The sequence below is a fragment of the Heptranchias perlo genome, chromosome 32 (genome assembly GCF_035084215.1).
Source record: "Heptranchias perlo isolate sHepPer1 chromosome 32, sHepPer1.hap1, whole genome shotgun sequence".
In the NCBI taxonomy this organism is placed as follows: domain Eukaryota; kingdom Metazoa; phylum Chordata; class Chondrichthyes; order Hexanchiformes; family Hexanchidae; genus Heptranchias; species Heptranchias perlo.
Window position 1 is genome coordinate 16,140,575 of NC_090356.1, and position 17,192 is coordinate 16,157,766.

General features: G+C 43.2%; 1 long non-coding RNA gene across 1 annotated transcript; it reads right to left on the reverse strand.

The window, feature by feature from the left end:
• Positions 1-12,217: 12,217 nt before the first annotated feature.
• Positions 12,218-16,957, reverse strand: LOC137300840 (uncharacterized). Its single transcript, XR_010958164.1, has 3 exons — positions 16,859-16,957; positions 14,761-15,177; positions 12,218-12,367 (listed from the first exon to the last, which is right to left on the reverse strand). It is a non-coding gene; the product is annotated as an uncharacterized lncRNA (long non-coding RNA).
• Between the last annotated feature and the right edge of the window lie 235 nt (positions 16,958-17,192).

Below are 17,192 nucleotides of genomic sequence, written 5' to 3' on the forward strand. Positions count from 1 at the left end.
AAACAGAAATGGCATGTGAAAAGAAAGAAAGTAGGCACAAGTAAGGAAGGTTCTAAATTTTTGGTGCAAAGAATAGGTGCACATTTTTAAAAAAGGGAAAAAAGTTCTTATTAGGAAGAATAATGAATTTGAAAGAAAGATGAAAGCAGAAACAAGATAGAAAAGAAGAGTGGAACCGAATGTTTTTTCCCTTTTAGGTTCAACCATAATGGGCTAAATGTTCAATGTATTCTTCATTAACATTTATTTCACCCTTCAATTTTCCTTCCATTCCATTCCCTCCAAAAAAGTGACATTTACCGAACAAATTACCCTCCAGCACCTCACGCAAGTGCTCATTCTTCATGCAGTGAACCTGAACAATGGCCGTTGGTCGGCTATTCAACCATTGAAGGCATCTCATCTGAGGTCAATCCTGTCCTCACTTGGTGACCATACGAATGCACTTTCCAGCAGAAGTCACTGGAGAGAGATCAAGAGCAGGAACCCTGGCTGATTTCTCCCGTCCCTACCCCTTTGGTAGTGAGGCAAATTATAAAGTCCCCATTGCCGACACGCTGCCTCAGATCAGCTGATCCAGCACTGACTGGGGTTCAAGCCTGGGACCTTCTGACTCCATGCGGCTCAGTACCATACCAAGCAGTGCATTTACTCACTAAGGCATTTCCACACGATTTAGTGCCTTTGCCAACAGATGGAGACAATTTCAGTTCAGAATTGTCTAACATTGTATTGTTTCTGGTCTAATACATTGTACTGCTGAGCATTCAAAGGTGTCTTACCTGCTATCGATCATGTTAAAAAGCAAAGCGATGCGGTTACAATTATACAGGAAATTAATGCTCAATGCACTTTGCATTTCAAAAATAAAACACTATTCAAGGATTATGCAGAGTGCATGGTTACCAGGCAACCATTCGACACAGCATAAAATACACAGTATCATCCGTCTGATTCAATTCCATCTGATTTACTGACTGCGAAGAAAAAGGTTAACTTTTGAACCAAACAAGTAGACAATCTGTATATACATGACTTAGCACCAGTACTGTAGCTGCCAGTCTCATTACACATCACAAACACAGGTTGAGCAAAACTAAGGAGACAAAATGCATCGCAAATGCTTTTACAATATATCTGTTTTTCCAAAAGGATGTGTTTAAAACAGGTCACCAAAAGGAGAAACTCTCCCTCTGAAAGAGGGAATCAACAATTAGGCACAAGCAAATTGTGAATCATAAGGCTAATCATTAAAAAAAAGTAACGGTGAATTTGTATTCACTTTGTCACTAAATTAATCTGCCATCAGTTGATTTAAAGAGAGATATCGTATCTGAACAACATGTAACTCTGAACTGGTATCTTGCACTTTACTTAAAATAATTTCTCCTACCAGACAATGTATGAAGCATACAGATAACCATGCTGATGTGAAAACGATCTTTTGCCCTTGTTTAAACTGATTTATTTTTAATAATATTGTTTGTGAAGATAATTCAGGATTTCTTGAATCTATTATGTAAGTCAGTTACGTTTCAGATTTTAAATATACAGAACAAAACGTAAATCCATTCCCTAAGTAATGACTTAAAACAATATTCTGCATTGACATTAACAGCAGAAACATTTTATTTTATATCATGTTTCGCAGGATTAATTTTTCCTCTTAAGCGAAACTTTTTTATGAATTCAGTCTTATATTTTAATGTTCACCGCATCCTTGGTATGATCATTTTTATCGTATCTGGATTTCTGGGTAAATGTTTTTTAAAAAGAAGTGTGATAATAGTTTGAAAGGCAAGTGTCAATTCACAAAATGGAAATGGTCTCTTTAAATACATTAAAAAGTAACATCCTCAACTACATTGCCACGATCTCTGAATATAAAAGTAAACCCCAGCCAAGATATATTATTCAGGAGAGTAAGTTAAGAGGAAACATTACGCTTACCTTTTATTCTGTTGGGAAATGGTTTTCAGTTTCCGTTGCCCACCTTGACCAGAATCCCAAAAGAGATGGTGAGAAAATCTTGTGAATACCTGTGGATCTGGGATGGTGGCTGAACCTCATCAGCACCCCACAGCAACGGCTCATCGGGGGCTTCACGCCCTTTGTGATCCTTCTCTGATAGCTGGAACAGAAATCTCTGCCAGCAACGTGTCATTCTAATGACATGCTTCTGTCATCATAGGCTGCCTACTGCTACCTCAAATCACTGATTACCAGTGATCATTAGTCATTTTAAAGAATGCTTGCAAGGCTTGAATGTGGGAGCCTCAGATGGAATTATCTGATGTGGCAGACTTTGGTAACTGCATTATAGGGACATCATTAGCCAGATCCGTCTGTTTGTCAGCATGTAACCATGACAATCGATGCGTAGCTGTGTGCCTTCCTCAGAGGATGCTGCAAAGTCTTCAACTACATTTGTGCCTTCCACTGTACAATTAATTTGATTCTGCTGCTCGGTAACCTTAAAGCAGAGTCATTTTCATTACGCAGGTAGGAATGAGCCACATCATTTATCATTATTAAAAGACAAGATTTGTCAAGTTCGCTGAAGTGTACGGAAATGGAAAAAAAAAAGCAACAGGCTATTAACAGGATATTCAATGTTTCCACTCTGCTTAATACTAGTGCAAATTCTCATCCTTTCAGTGTTCCATTTCCCTGGCATATTACAGACTCTCAAGTTTCAAACATAACAAAGGGGGAGGTACAGTGATTTAGAAAGGTTGTTTTCAGTGTATGCAACCTGGGTTCAAGTACATACCATAGAGTCTGATATAGCTATCATTTGTCTAATGGATATGAAGGGGTTTAGTGAAATTATTTTAGACAGTCCCAGTGAGTCCAAGTACCAGTTATGTCCCCAGTTTAGCACTAAATTAGTCATTCATTCCTATAGTTGTGAGGCATGGATACAGAATAGATCATTCAACCTTACTCGCCCAGTCTGGCATCTGCAAGAAAGTAACTGTCCAAATTATAGGAAAAGGTATATTTTAATGCCTGATTTTTAAAAAATCCATGAAGATTTTTCTTAGACTGCACATGCCTCAGTACCAAGAATCCATGATGTGGGGAATAAAACGGCCACAAGGGTGCAGTAGGGACTGCTCTTCCAAGGCTGAGGTCAAACGCATTGTTGGAGCAGCTATACATGACATTAACCCCTGCCTTTTATTTGACAGATGTGTCTGACACTGTACGAGTACAAACAGCAATTCATTCCTTTCCCCAGCATTGTCGCTCCTTGATGAGCAGGGGAACATTTTTCAAATACACAAAAATGTAATCCAATCCACAATGCAAAATTATTCTGTTGGACAATGTTTGGAGAATGTGACTAATGAAAATGTATCGGTACACTGCACATTCAGCCTGTAACATGTTTTCCTTATGTTGGCTGACTCCAGATCAACTCCCTGGCTGGGCTCCCGATGCACAGGTCAGCCTCTTTAAGATGCATGGGTCTCTACCCCTTCAGTGATGTCTGGAAGTAAGGGGAACAAACAGGCCAGGTTTCCATTATGGTAAGAATTTTTTTTCTGGAAAGAAAAGTCAGTATTTTGTAAATATATATCTTTGACAATGGAAAAGTATTTTGAACAAAAAAGGACTCCTTCTGGATGCTCTTTCCCTTGAATTAATAATAGATGACCATTGAACCAGGGAACTGAGGATAGGCAGGTCGACCGATGAATGAAACCACAGGTTTGATATTTGTGATTCTACAACTCTTTTCACGTATCCATTATTACTATTCAATCGATTTCAGCCTCTATTGTACTTTCTCAATTCTGTACAGCCCTTGAAAGGTCCAGTCCTGCCTCAAGCAGTTTGCAAATAGGCATTTTTGGGCACCCTAGTTTCAAAAGGACATTGATGCCTTTGAGAAGAGAAGAGTGATAAAAATGATTCTAGGATTTAGGGATCCATGTTCTAAAACCAAACTTCTTTTCATTGGAGAAAAGAAGACTGAGGGATGACACAATCCAGGCATAGTTGGCATAGATAATAAACAGGCTATTTGACTTTAAATAGCTGCTTACAATCATGTACATTTGATTTGAAATCAATAACGGTCAAATTAGACTAGATTATAAGGTGTGTAGAAGAGACTGCCAGCAGAAGAAATTGAAGTTGAGTTGATTAACACCTTCAGGGAGCTGAATAAATATCTAGTTGGAAATCAGATTAGAGGTTATGGGATAGGTGCAGACCGAGGCAATCAAATCCGTCACAGGACATGATGTCCCTCTGCTGCTGGGGAGTGGGGGAGAGCTGTAGACTGAAGCCCGGGTTGATATGAGAATGGATGAATATTCTGGAGTTTTACTTGATTACTTTGGGAGTATTTCTAATCTTCCTGTAGGTGCGGGAGAGTCTATGATCCACAGATTATACGTGGTCTGTGGAAGGAGTGGGCATAGTGTGTCCAATGAATGACCTTCTGATTCTTGTAAATATTCCATTGCTAATGACACCATCTTACATCATCTTGTTAGGGTCTTTTCAATCAGTGGACTGTCTCTTTGTAGTTGAAACATTCAACCAATCGGACTTGGATTGGATCAGTAATTCAGTAACACTTCCTTGCTGCTAATTTATAATATTTACAATGAGAAATTTCTAAAACAGCATTGTTACCCTTGGGACTTTTCTTCTTTAAACTCCCACCACAGCTCCATGCTTTGTGACGGGACATTGGCACTAGTCTGGTTCTGGGGGAGTCTGTCTCAATCCATGGTCCTAATATTATATTAGCCTGAAAACCTCCTTGTTCAGCCACACGTTTTGGAGGCAAGATAAGCTCAAATAGTTCTCCACGATTCACAGCTGGTGGCACAAAACAGAATGGGAGAGAGTTTGAAGCTTAGCTCAAGGCCAAGCAGGACACTGAGTTTGTATACCATTGTGCACCAATGACCACATATCCTCTCCATCACCAAGACCGCCTACTTCCACCTCCGTAATATCGCCCGTCTCTGTCCATGCCCCAACTCATCTGCTGCTGAAACCCTCATCCATGCCTTTGTTACCTCTAGACTTGACTATTCCAATGCTCTCCCATCTTCCACCCTCTATAAACTTGAGTTCATCCAATACTCTGCTGCCCATTTCCTAACTCGCATCCAGTCCCATTCACTCATCACCGCTGTGTTCGCTGACCTATATTGACTCCCAATCTGGTAACGCCTCGATTTTAAAATTCTCATCCTTGTTTTCAAATCTCCCCAAGGCCTTGCCCCTCCCTATCTCTGTAACCTCCTCCAGCCCTACAACCCTCCAAGATCTCTGCGCTCCTCCAATTCTTGCCTCTTGCGCATCTCCGATTTTAATCGCTCCACCATTGACGGTCATGCCTTCAGCTGCCTAGACCCTAAGCTCTGGATTTCGCTCCCTAAACCTCTCCACCTCTCTCTCCTCCTTTAAGGTGCTCCTTAAAACCTACCCCTTCGACCAAGCTGTTGATCACCTGTCCTAATATCCCCTTATGTGGCTCGGTGTCAAATTTTGTTTGATAATGCTCCTGTGAAGTGCCTTGGGACGTTTTATTACGTTAAATGTGCTATATAAATACAAGTTGTTGTTGAATTAGGGAAGGGGAAAAATTAGCTCGGGACTCCCACTCCCAATCCAGATCTCCATCCAATGACGCTTGCTGGTAATGATTGTCAAATGAGGACAGGATCAGGCTCAGCTTGATGCCCTCAACAGTTGAATAGCCTGCTGACACTTCCTGTTTAGAATCACACATGAAGAATTGCCACTTGAGCAAGATACCAGAGGGTGCCCTTTGTCCATGGAATTGTACCTCAGGAAGGAGTCAGCGCCCTCAGGAGAGGAAGGGACAAAAAGTGATAAATTATATTTTTCAACCTTTGTCCTATCTAGTTTCCTTCTATCCCATAGAACAGTTTTCCTTTATATTTGTTCCAACCTCCACGTCTAACAATCAAGTTCCAGACTGTGATACTATCCTTGTACCCCTATGAGTTATAGATCTCATTTGAACCCCCTATAAAATATATATACTGTACCTGCAAATATTGCTGCTTAGTGTCTCCCGCTGCAGTTTTATTTTCAATTTTACTTTTCCCTTTTTATCGTAAATTCAGCTCTCCTGAAAACTGGTACATTAATTTTATTGTCCTTTGCTCCAAGTCCTACACCGGGGTTGTAATGAAAATACTAGGATTACCAGCACTCAAGTACTTATCACAACACAGTTCCCATTATGTCAGCCTCAATACTAATTCAAGTATTGCCTCTTCACTCCTCTTGTTTACACTGGCTCCATAAGTTGAAACCATTGAAAGATCTTAACATTCTACTGTTTACCACGTTCCCTTTCATGATGCTCTCGGTACTTGAATAATTCAGTATTTTTTTTTGCCTTGAGAACAATTCTGAGTTATTTATTTGGCCGCATTGGTCTCCCAGATTTCCACCCAAATAGACTCAGTTAAATCTATTCTGTAACGTGTTTGCTAATGGAATCTTTTTAATGTATTTCTGAGGTAAAGTTCCTCAAATAAAAAGTTATTTACCTAGAAAGGGAAAAATATGATTTTTTTATTCTAAACCACAATTAAGAATCGTGAAAGCATTAAAATTTTCTTCGGATCAGAGGCTGTATTCCGAAATACGTTCATAATTGTTACGTCCATCATGGTGATTGATTCTAGCTGTTAACAATTATAATCTTTGCTGTGATCTTATTTTGGAAAAACATAAGACCTAGAAATTCAATCATGCTGGAAAATAGGCAGAGAGGGGGTGGGGCACACACTGCACACGCCTGTTAACGTTGTCCCAGGCAGCACGTAATATTCGTGCTGCACGCTCATTATAAAGTGTCGGGCAGGCTACCAGCGCTACCCGTGGTATTCATTGGCTACATGCCAGTTTGTGGGGGCCGGAAATTGGGTGTTTTTGATGCCACTTAAAGGCAACCAGCACCTCTTCAAGGGGAGGTGCACTCTGGCTGCAGACAACAGGGAAAGCTACTGCAGAGAAAAATGCTCACCCGCCACCTACTCCGCCAGCGCCCTTGTTAGTGCTACGCAGCCAGTTGAGCCAGACTGCCCCGGCCCACACTGAGAGGCTGCAGTCTGCAGCCGGGCCCTCAAGGCCCACAGCTGCTCAAGGTCGCCCACCACGGCCACCTGAAGTGTCATCAGTGGAAGCTCAGCAGCCTTCCAGCTCCCGAGCTGGGGAAACACTTGACTGGAGCACTAGAGTAGGTGAAGTAACACCCAAGACAGGCACTAAGAGCTTGCACAAGGGTGATTCAGAATCATTTCTGTTAACTGTTAGATACAGATGGAATTGAATTGTTTGGACAATTTGTTTTTTTGTTCTGGATTTGGTGTTGGTGTTTATATTTGTAGTGAAGTGAGTGCAAGACCCATTAGGCTGGACTGCAGCAAGGCAATCGGATAGTGGTAGTAAGGATGGTGGTACGGTTTGTGGCACTGTTGGTGTATTGGGGATGGGAGGGATGGTTTAGATGAAGAGCTCTTCAATGAGCTGGTCTCTCTGAGAATTCTGGCAGCTCAGGGCACTGGTGGTCGATGCCTCTCCTGCTCTTCCTCCTCTTCATGTTACTTCTGCTCTTACTGTACTTGTTGCTGCCCATGTGGTGGTAAGGGCAGATCCATCATGATGAAGTTATGCAGCAGATGATCAAAAATCTGGATACCCACTCGGGGGTGTGCTGCAAAGCCCCTCCCGAATGGTCCAGGCAGCAGAAGTGTTGCGTGAGCACGGTAATTGTTTAACTGGTATAAAGGTGGCACAGCGGACTGGTGTATGATGAATGAGTCATAACTGCTGCCAGGAAACCGGGCAGGGACCTGCATGATATGCTGCCTGTGGTCGCAAACCATCTGTACATTGAGGGAGTGGAATCCCTTTCGATTGATAAAGGTGCCAGTCTGGTAATGGGGAGCACGCAAGGCAATGTGGGTGCTGTCTATGGGACCTTGCACCCTGGAGAAGCCTCCCAAGCAAGCGAAGCCCAAAGATGTTCTGTCCTGCTTCGCTCTGTCTATGGGGAAAGTATTGTAGCTGTTTCTCCGGGCATAGAGAGCTTCATTGACCTCCCTGATACAGCAGCATGATATAATGCCGACGTCACCTGTTACAGTCTGAAAGGAGCGCATGGCATAAAAGTTAATGGGCACGGTGACCTTGACAGTCACAATGATGTGGAGATGCCGGTGATGGACTGGGGTTGACAATTGTAAACAATTTTACAACACCAAGTTATAGTCCAGCAATTTTATTTTAAATTCACAAGCTTTCGGAGGCTATCTCCTTCCTCAGGTGAACGATGTGGAAATGAAATCCTCGAAATGAAATCGCATTTATAATTCACAGAACAATGCTTGGTGATCACCAAGCATTGTTCTGTGAATTATAAATGCGATTTCATTTCGAGGATTTCATTTCCACATCGTTCACCTGAGGAAGGAGATAGCCTCCGAAAGCTTGTGAATTTAAAATAAAATTGCTGGACTATAACTTGGTGTTGTAAAATTGCTTACACTTGACAGTCACAAGCAGTGCTGTCCGTATCCTGGTACGAGGCTCGAGTTGTGGCTGCAGCAGGTGACATAGCTCTGTGACAGCCTGCTTTGTGAAACAAAGGCAATTGCTGCTCCAAGAAAGTCACGTGGGAGACGTGCTCCCTGAATACCCGCTGCGGGTATGACCTCCCTGCATAGCGCCCTCCTCCTCCTCCTTCTTGTCACCACTGTTCCTGCTCTTTGCTGTCTTCCTTTTTGCTCCTCCAGCTGCAAAGGCAGCCCTACCAGACCACCCATGACTGCAGTCAAACTGTTTAGAAGGCAGCCAAAAACAGTGCAACACCAGCAATATCTTCTTCTCTGCAGTCAAAATTAAGTTTCCAGAGCCAGATAACAGGCGAAAAAATAGCCAGATGTTAACCAGCAGCCTGAAATGACAAACAGGCAACTAATCTGCAAATACTGCATGATCCCTTTAAAAACCCCTGTGAAGGGTTCTACCTGCCTATTAGTGCCATGAATTGTTGGGCAAGTTTATCACATGACGAGTCAGGCACTGGGGCAGCCCCCTATCACGAAAGGGTCCTCCAACAAGCATGGGATCCTAATTTGAATATTTTGTCCAATGGTACTGTACATTTTGCATTGCTGTAAAATGGTTTTGACATTGCATTGATGCAAAATAGGCAGCATGGCTGAAGCCAAACCAGTGTCAAACTAGATTGGGCATTAGGTGCAACAATACTTCAATAAGGTAGTTTCAATCTACTTTGGCTTTGAACCAAATGTGTGGAGCCAGCAGTAGAATCCTGTACTATTTACTTTAAAACAGGTACACCTATCAAACTGGCAACTGCAGTATAAAAGGTAGCAGCTACCTTTTGACCCCAAATTAAATATATTTTCTAAAACATTTTTACAATGTTTTAAAAATTATATAACTACCTTAAGGTGTCAGTTTATCCCTGCTGGTAGCACTCTTGCCTCTGAGTCAGAAGGTGCAGGTTCAAGCCCAATTCCAGAACTTGAGCACATGATCTAGTGAAGTACTGAGGGAGTGCTGTATTATTGGAAGTGTCATCTTTCAGATGAAATGTTAAACAGGTGTTCATGTGGATGTAGAAGATCCCATGGCACTATTCAAAGAAGAGTAGGAAGTTCTCCCAATGTCCTGACCACCATTCATCCCTCAACCAACACCACCGAAACAGATTAACTGGTCATTTGTCTCATTTGCTGGCTGTGGGACCTAACTATGTACAAACTGGCGAACACATTTCCCTACATAACAACAGTAACTCCACTTCAAAAGTAACTCATTGGCTATGAAGCATTTTAGGATGTCCTGAGGATGTGAAAGGTGCTATATAAGTGTAGGTTCTTTCTTAAAGCTCAAAATTGTCAGTGTAGAAAAATGCACTGCTAATCTCCGTTTTAAAAGATAACAGATTATATATGTAGTTAATGGTCCGAAAATACCACTGGACCTGGATAAAAAAATCTTCATTTATAAAAAAACAATTAGTTCTGCTTCAAATCTGCCATTTGGATGATCTGCACACACTGTGATGTATAATGCAAGGATCAATATTCTTGTGAATCAAGAGTCCTGAAGCAGTTGGGTCCATTAACAGCTGATTCCATTAGCCAAGCTCATGATTAGCATTTCTGCACATTACTATTAATACACTGACTACCAGTGAGCTGATGGTGGATTCAGATCTGCAGCAGGTGCAGCAACTTTGGTGGCTTCTTCATATCAATCAGACAGCAATGAGAGCAGCTGAGATGTCGTGAATGGCAACTTACTGAAACACAGAGAGAGATTACTTCAGGAATATGACTAAAGAAACAGAGAAGGCTTAAATATGCAATTATTTTGTACCGTAGACAGAAGCTTGGAAGTCGTGGGATAGATTTTATTATAAATGACCACAGTGTGATGATTTTTCCCAGGTCACTGATTACACCATGCATTGATTCCACTAAAGACTGTGGTATAAAGTGAACTAACATATGAAAGAAAAGAAAGACTTGCATTTCTACAGTGCCTTTCAAGACCTCAGGTTGTCCCAAAGCGCTTTACAGCCAATGAAGTACTTTTGAAGTGTAGTCACTGTTGTAATGTAGGAAATGTGGCAGTCAATTTGCACACAGCAAGCTCCCACAAACAGCAATGTGATAATGAACAGATAACCTGTTTTTTAGTGATGTTGGTTGAGGGATAAATATTGGCCGGGACAACTCCCCTGCTCTTCTAACAAATGGTGCCGTGGGATGTTTTACATCCACCTGAGATGGCAAATGGGGTCTCGGTTTAACATCTCATCCAAAAGACGGCACCTCCAACAGTGCAGCACCCTTCAGTACTGCACTGGAGTGTCAACCTAGATTTTGTGCTCAAGTCTCTGGAGTGGGACTCGATCCCACAACCTCTGACTCAGAGGCGAGAGTGCTACCACTGAGCCATGGCTGACACCAAATTGACTAATGCATTTAGTGGGCCAGAAGTAGATCTGAGGATCTCTACTGCTGCTGGAACATTGAAAATCAGGTCATTTATACTTACAAGGACAGCTAATGGCAGAACCGTCCATTTGCTATCACCAGCCTTATATGGCTAAGTACTACATCATTCAGTGCATTTGCCTACCAAGCCTTCAGGGAGCTAGTTCTTTTAAAATGTTGTATCTCTGGGAGTAAATGATTACGGAATGCCAAAACACATTGAGGTGATGAACATTCAGTGTTTCACAAACAGTGTTTGACACTGTTGAAAATGCCAAAGCATTGTACCCACAACCTAAAATAATAGAATTCAGTCTAAACATCTCTCCCTACATGCAGGCTAGAAAATGTTCCATTATCTTGGTAACAGCAAAGTACCGTAAAATTCAGTATAAAAGTCAAACCTAAGCAATAAGTCAGATATATGCCTTTAATGGTGAGCAGCCAGCTGGCAAGCAATTTAACAATCACACAACCAGGTTTGCAAGCCATAAAAAGCTGAGTGAAAATGCAGCTCATGCATGAGATGTTAGGGCACTAGAAATCCTGACTGAGGAGCTTTGCCAGTTTATTATAAAAATGCTTTCACACAATTATTTATCCTCTTTTTCATTTCACTTTCAATTAATTTGTCACAGTGGTTTAGTACATTTATCTCATAACAAACAGATGAGTAAAAGAATGAATTCCCCTATCCCTCCCAGTTTTGCACCCCTGTAGTAGGATAAGTGCTGAAGTAGACCATGATTGATTTGTTGCCCAAGAGAATGGGTTGCTCTTTTAAAGTATTATCTATGCCGTGTATTGTAGTTCAAATTCAATTAAAAAAATAGTTAAAGCTACTGCGCTGCTTTCTTAAAGTAATTAAAGGTTCATTAAATATGGATTAGACACAGCATTTTGAATTGAAAACACAACTTAATATAATAAAACAGAAAGGCACTGCACAGAAAGAAAAAGAAGAGAAATAAATGGAATAATTGATGAGAGAGGAAGGCTACATTAATTTTATCTGGCCGGCTCATGCTCTAGACACTTTCAACCCTATTTATGTTTTTTGCCTCAGGTACACTGCTCACAACTGAGAATTTGTCTAAATTGACATATCTAGGTGTCAGAATGATTCGACTTGACTCCAATTGGATATAGTGATACTTTATTAACTTCACACAAGGATCAACACATGCAAGTGTCTAAGCAGTAGTTAACAGTACAGAACGAGAATTATATTACCCGTTCCGTTCTGGGTAGAAGGTGTGTCCATTTCTCGCTCCTCTCGCTTCTACACCTGATCAATTAAGGACCTTCACTTTTATACCCTTAAAAGAAAGTACAGAACTGCAGCAAAATACATCCAATCAGGCATTTTCCCCAATACTCCCCTTAATTTACCCAATCATATGGACAACACGTACTTGTCAGAAGAGACAATGCCTTGTGGCTGCCCATCTCTCCTTATCCTAAGCTCAATGTTTCTCTGTCCCTGCAGTTGATGAGTCACCCTATAGGCCTTGAAGATAACGGGAGGTCTAGCCTGCTTCATTATTCCAGTGTGTCTGAAGGAGTGGAGTTACCGTTATGGTGCCTCCCTTAGTTTGCAATGACAGGAAGCTCATGGCTGTTAGTCATCCTGCAGCTTCAGTGAGTTAATTCAAAAGCAGTCTATTTGGTGACACAGTAATTTCAGCTAAAGCTTTGTCTATTTAACCCTATCGACCCTGGTTCCTCTAAATACCTTTTAAATCAATATTTCCTTAAATAGGTAATACACAGATTAAAACTAAACTGGCCCTAGCTTGTACTGAGTTGGCTAATCTCAGTTGGGTCAATGATTGAGGTGTTGCAATTGTCTTGGTTCGATGGACAGAATGGCCTCCTTCTGTGCTGTAACCATCCATTCATTCAGTGTTCCTGGGTTAGGGAGGGGAACATTGGCCAGGATTCAGGCTTCTATCATCAATCTAATAACTCCCCCTGGATCTGCACATGTGCTGATATTGGGTGAGCACATGTTCAGACTTGGCTGTAATTCACCTCCCCCCCCCAAACACAAATAGCCTAACAACATTTGTAGAAATGTGAATCCTGACACACAGAAAATTCAAACAGTTTCATACACTAAAATTCAAATTCATACACATGAAAATTGCAAGACCTCGTACACATAAAAGCAGCACCATGCATGCAGAAAAATCGAGACCTCTCATATGCACAAAGAAGCCAGACCCCAATATACACAAAAATCTAGACCACCCCCCATATTAAGAACACTAGCAGGAAAGGTTTTATTAAAGAATCCATTTATGTTCAGGATTCCATTTTGCAGTTAAGGGACAATTTTTGGAGAATCTGTTGAAACGGGCAATGTCTGTAGAATGTCAACAAATCAGCTCAGATCTCCACGGCTCTTCTGATTGCCACCATACAACAGAGCCTTGTGCAGTTCTAATCTTCTAATAGGTACATCTATCTGTTTGACGACTACATGTTTACATTTTCTGTACAAGTAAGTAATATGTTTACTTTTTCTGAACAAGTAAATACAGCTTCTGTTAAGAGACCCACTCTCTGGAATGCTGATTTGATGTAAGTTGACATAAAACCAAGAGTGAAGGTCATGGACGAGATATGAAAGCAGAGAGGTTCACAGATGAAGGAGGCTGAAAGCGCTCATCAAGCATCCTCTGCTGGTGCCAACATTGAAGAAGAGGACTATGAGGAGGAGGAGAAGGATCACAAGGAGGAGGAAAATGAAGATGGGAAACCCACCGCCAGAGCAGCCATGCACATTGCTGCCCGTGATGCCAGGAATGCCCTCATATCTAACAGGTTCTCATAACGAGATGTACAATGTGAAGAATTTGACATACTCAGGCCGCCTGGAACAACCACCACCAGCATCACTACCCCCCACCCCACACCACCCCACTACCTTTGCACAAAACAGTCCTTCAACCACACATACACCCATTGCACACCTGCCCCAAGGGTGTCGTCATGTCTTGGAACTTGTGATGAAGCAAATGAAAGGGCAGCTTCACAGATGGTACGCAACAATGGCCAAGACATGGTAGTGGTGATAATGATTAAATTTAATGTGGCATCACAAAAAAAATATATAAATGAACCTCATGACATTTCATCAAACACCCTTGTGCATACCCTTGGTGAACATCAATTGCTTAGCCTTTCGCTTTCTATCGCTTCTAAGTGGTACATCACTCTGTGGCTTCAGTAGAGGTAGTGGCACTTTGCTCAGATCCCTGCTTTGACTGTTGAGATGCTCTCGGCCTAAGCCTTCTGAGTTTTGGAGCCCTTGAGGGCCCCACCAAAGACTGCTCCACCTGCACCTGTGCAGAGGCAGGCTCGGCCATTAGGAGAGGAGGCAGCATTGTGGGTACTGGTTGAGGAGGGGGCAACGGGTGAGAAATGGGAGCGCTTTGAGTGGAATCCCCGCTTCCATGTCCTCTTTCGCCATCATCCCTCTCCTGGGCCAGCGCAACATTACTCCCACCACCCTGCTGGACAGCAAGTTGGCAAACAGATGTGTCGCCTTGTATAAGGTATCTGTCATCCTGTTTAAGGCGGCAGACATGTTGGCATCCAGAGTCTGCACGGGCATGGTCATGGCCTGCATAGACTCATTTGAGAGCCATGCTTGAAGCTCGATGGAGGCTGCCAGTCTCTCCATTGCAGACATTCTCACACTTACCTGCGACAACAATCCACTAGCGACGGAGTTGGACTCCTCCATCCTCTCCACTGTCGTGGAGTGTGCGTGGAACATTTTCCAGTACCCTGCAAAGGTGCAGCTGGACCTCAATCATTCTCCTTCTCAGCGATGGACCCCGGAGTTCAGCGTCTGTGTCCAGCTGAGCAGAATAGGATGCCCCCCGACGCAGACTATCCACAGCTGCCCCTGCCACCAGTGTCTGCTTGTACACACTTGTGAGTGTTGAATCACCAGGTGACAACCCAATGATCTGTCTAACAGGACCCACCGAAGTGCGAGTATCTGCGCTGGTGCATTGCTCTATGTCCTGTGACATTGCACCCTCAGAATGAATGAGCGCCTCTGAGGAATCAATGTCTTCCATTTCCCCTGATTGTTCTTGAAGTTGTGAAGGCCCTGGAAGGCGACAGAAAGCAAAATGAATTATTCATTGAAAAAGTGACAATCTTTACAATGACCATACTGAGGTCTGGCACAGTTCACTCATTGATAAAATCAATACATCATTGGCATGATTTTAAATGGGAAGAACGGGTGGGTTGGAGGTGAGGGGACAGTAAAAATTTTAAAAATCGAAAACCGATCTCCAACCTGCCTCCATCCCGCCCACTTCCGGTTTTCACGGAGGCAGAACGAGAGGCGGGCGACCAACCCGCTCTTAGGAGACGGGTCAGTCAGTAAAAGCTTTCAAGGAGGCAGCGGGCCTCCAGTTAACCCGAGGGCAGGGATTCCGGGCCTTCTACTTCACCCCATATGAGAAGGGGCAAGAAGGCCCAAAACTGCAGGTAAGTACCTTTATAGCGCAGCTTGTGGGCCTAGAGAAGCAGGAGTGCTTTCCCCAGCCCCGACAGACCTACCTGCAGTGACCCCACTACCTTTAATGATTAATCTCCGACCCCCCCAACCCATGATCTCCGATCCTCCGCTCCACGATCTCCGACCCCCCTCCCAAAGGGTGTCGTCATGTCTTGGAACTTGTGATGAAGCAAATGAAAGGGCAACTTCACAGACGGTCGCAATAATGGCCAAGACATGGTAGTGGTGATAATGATTAAATTTAATGTGGCATCACAAAAAATATATATAAATGAACCTCATGACATTTCATCAAACACCCTTGTGCATACCCTTGGTGAACATCAATTGCTTAGCCTTTCGCTTTCTATCGCTTCTAAGTGGTACATCATTCTGTGGCTTCAGTACCCCCCAAAGACTGAGCCCCCCCCGCCCCCGATGACTGAGCCCCCCCCCCCCCGAAGTCTGAACCCCTCCGACCCCCCCCAGATGACTGATCCCCTCCCCCCCATCTAACACTTACCTTTTCACGTCCTCTTCCTTCTTCTCCCATCCAACTGAGGCCAGCCTGTCAATCAGGCCAGCCTGTCGAGCGGGAAACCGTAAAAATAAACACGTCCTTACATCAAAATCATAAGGACATCCGGGAAATCCGTACTTCCGGGTTTTCCATCAGGAATTCCACCCCCCCCCCCCCCCCCCGATAAAATCATGCCGCATGTATGTGAAAGATGTTAAAGTTCTGTCACCAGCCATCTGCGGGTTTCCAGTCTCCCCATCTCTGATGGATAGGGATGGAACTGTCCCACTTATTTCCATGGCCACCTCCTCCGTATCTGTCACCTCCACTTTACGGTGGACCTCGTCCCAATGTGGTCCTCTTCTCCTACAAGAGGAGAAAGAACAGACCTGTGAGTGACTGAAGGCGACGTTTTCACCCTGTGAATGCACTGCTTTGGGTGAGGCTGACAATGAAACAGATGCATCAGAGGGTGACTATCAGACAGATTCAACACATTGCATCAGGATTGGGGTGAGTGGGAATGGTGGGTTCACAAATGGGGATTCGAGGAAGTACGTAGAAAGTAAGGAAGGCTGATGACGAAACTTAACTGGATGTGAGGAGTTATATGATGGAGTGCCAACACAGGGCGAGGGGGTGTTGAACAACACAGGATGTGGGTGAATCAGCAAATGTACTCACTTTTCCTGACCTGGCTAGGTCATTAAAATGCTTCCTACACTGCAGCCTAGACCTGGGCACCATGTTCCTGCTACTGACCTGTTCTGCCACTTCCAGCCACACCTTCTTGGTGGCAAAAGCCTCTCACACCAGCCAGTAGTATCTCAAGGGAGACATCCAAGAACCTGGGTGCTGCCTTTCCTCTATGTTCTTCCATTTCACATTTTCCTTCTTTCTCCTTCAAAGTCCATTTTTGCATTGGCCCTATAAACAGTGAGCTTTAAATCACGTCTTGCGGGTGCACAGTACGTCCGGTCTGCAGCTTGGAGATGCAAAGCCCGGAAGTAAAATTAAGTGCATTCAGTTGAGTTGAGATCACACAATCCGACGCTCTCAAATTACTTCCGGGTTTCCCGCGCGATTATTTATCCAC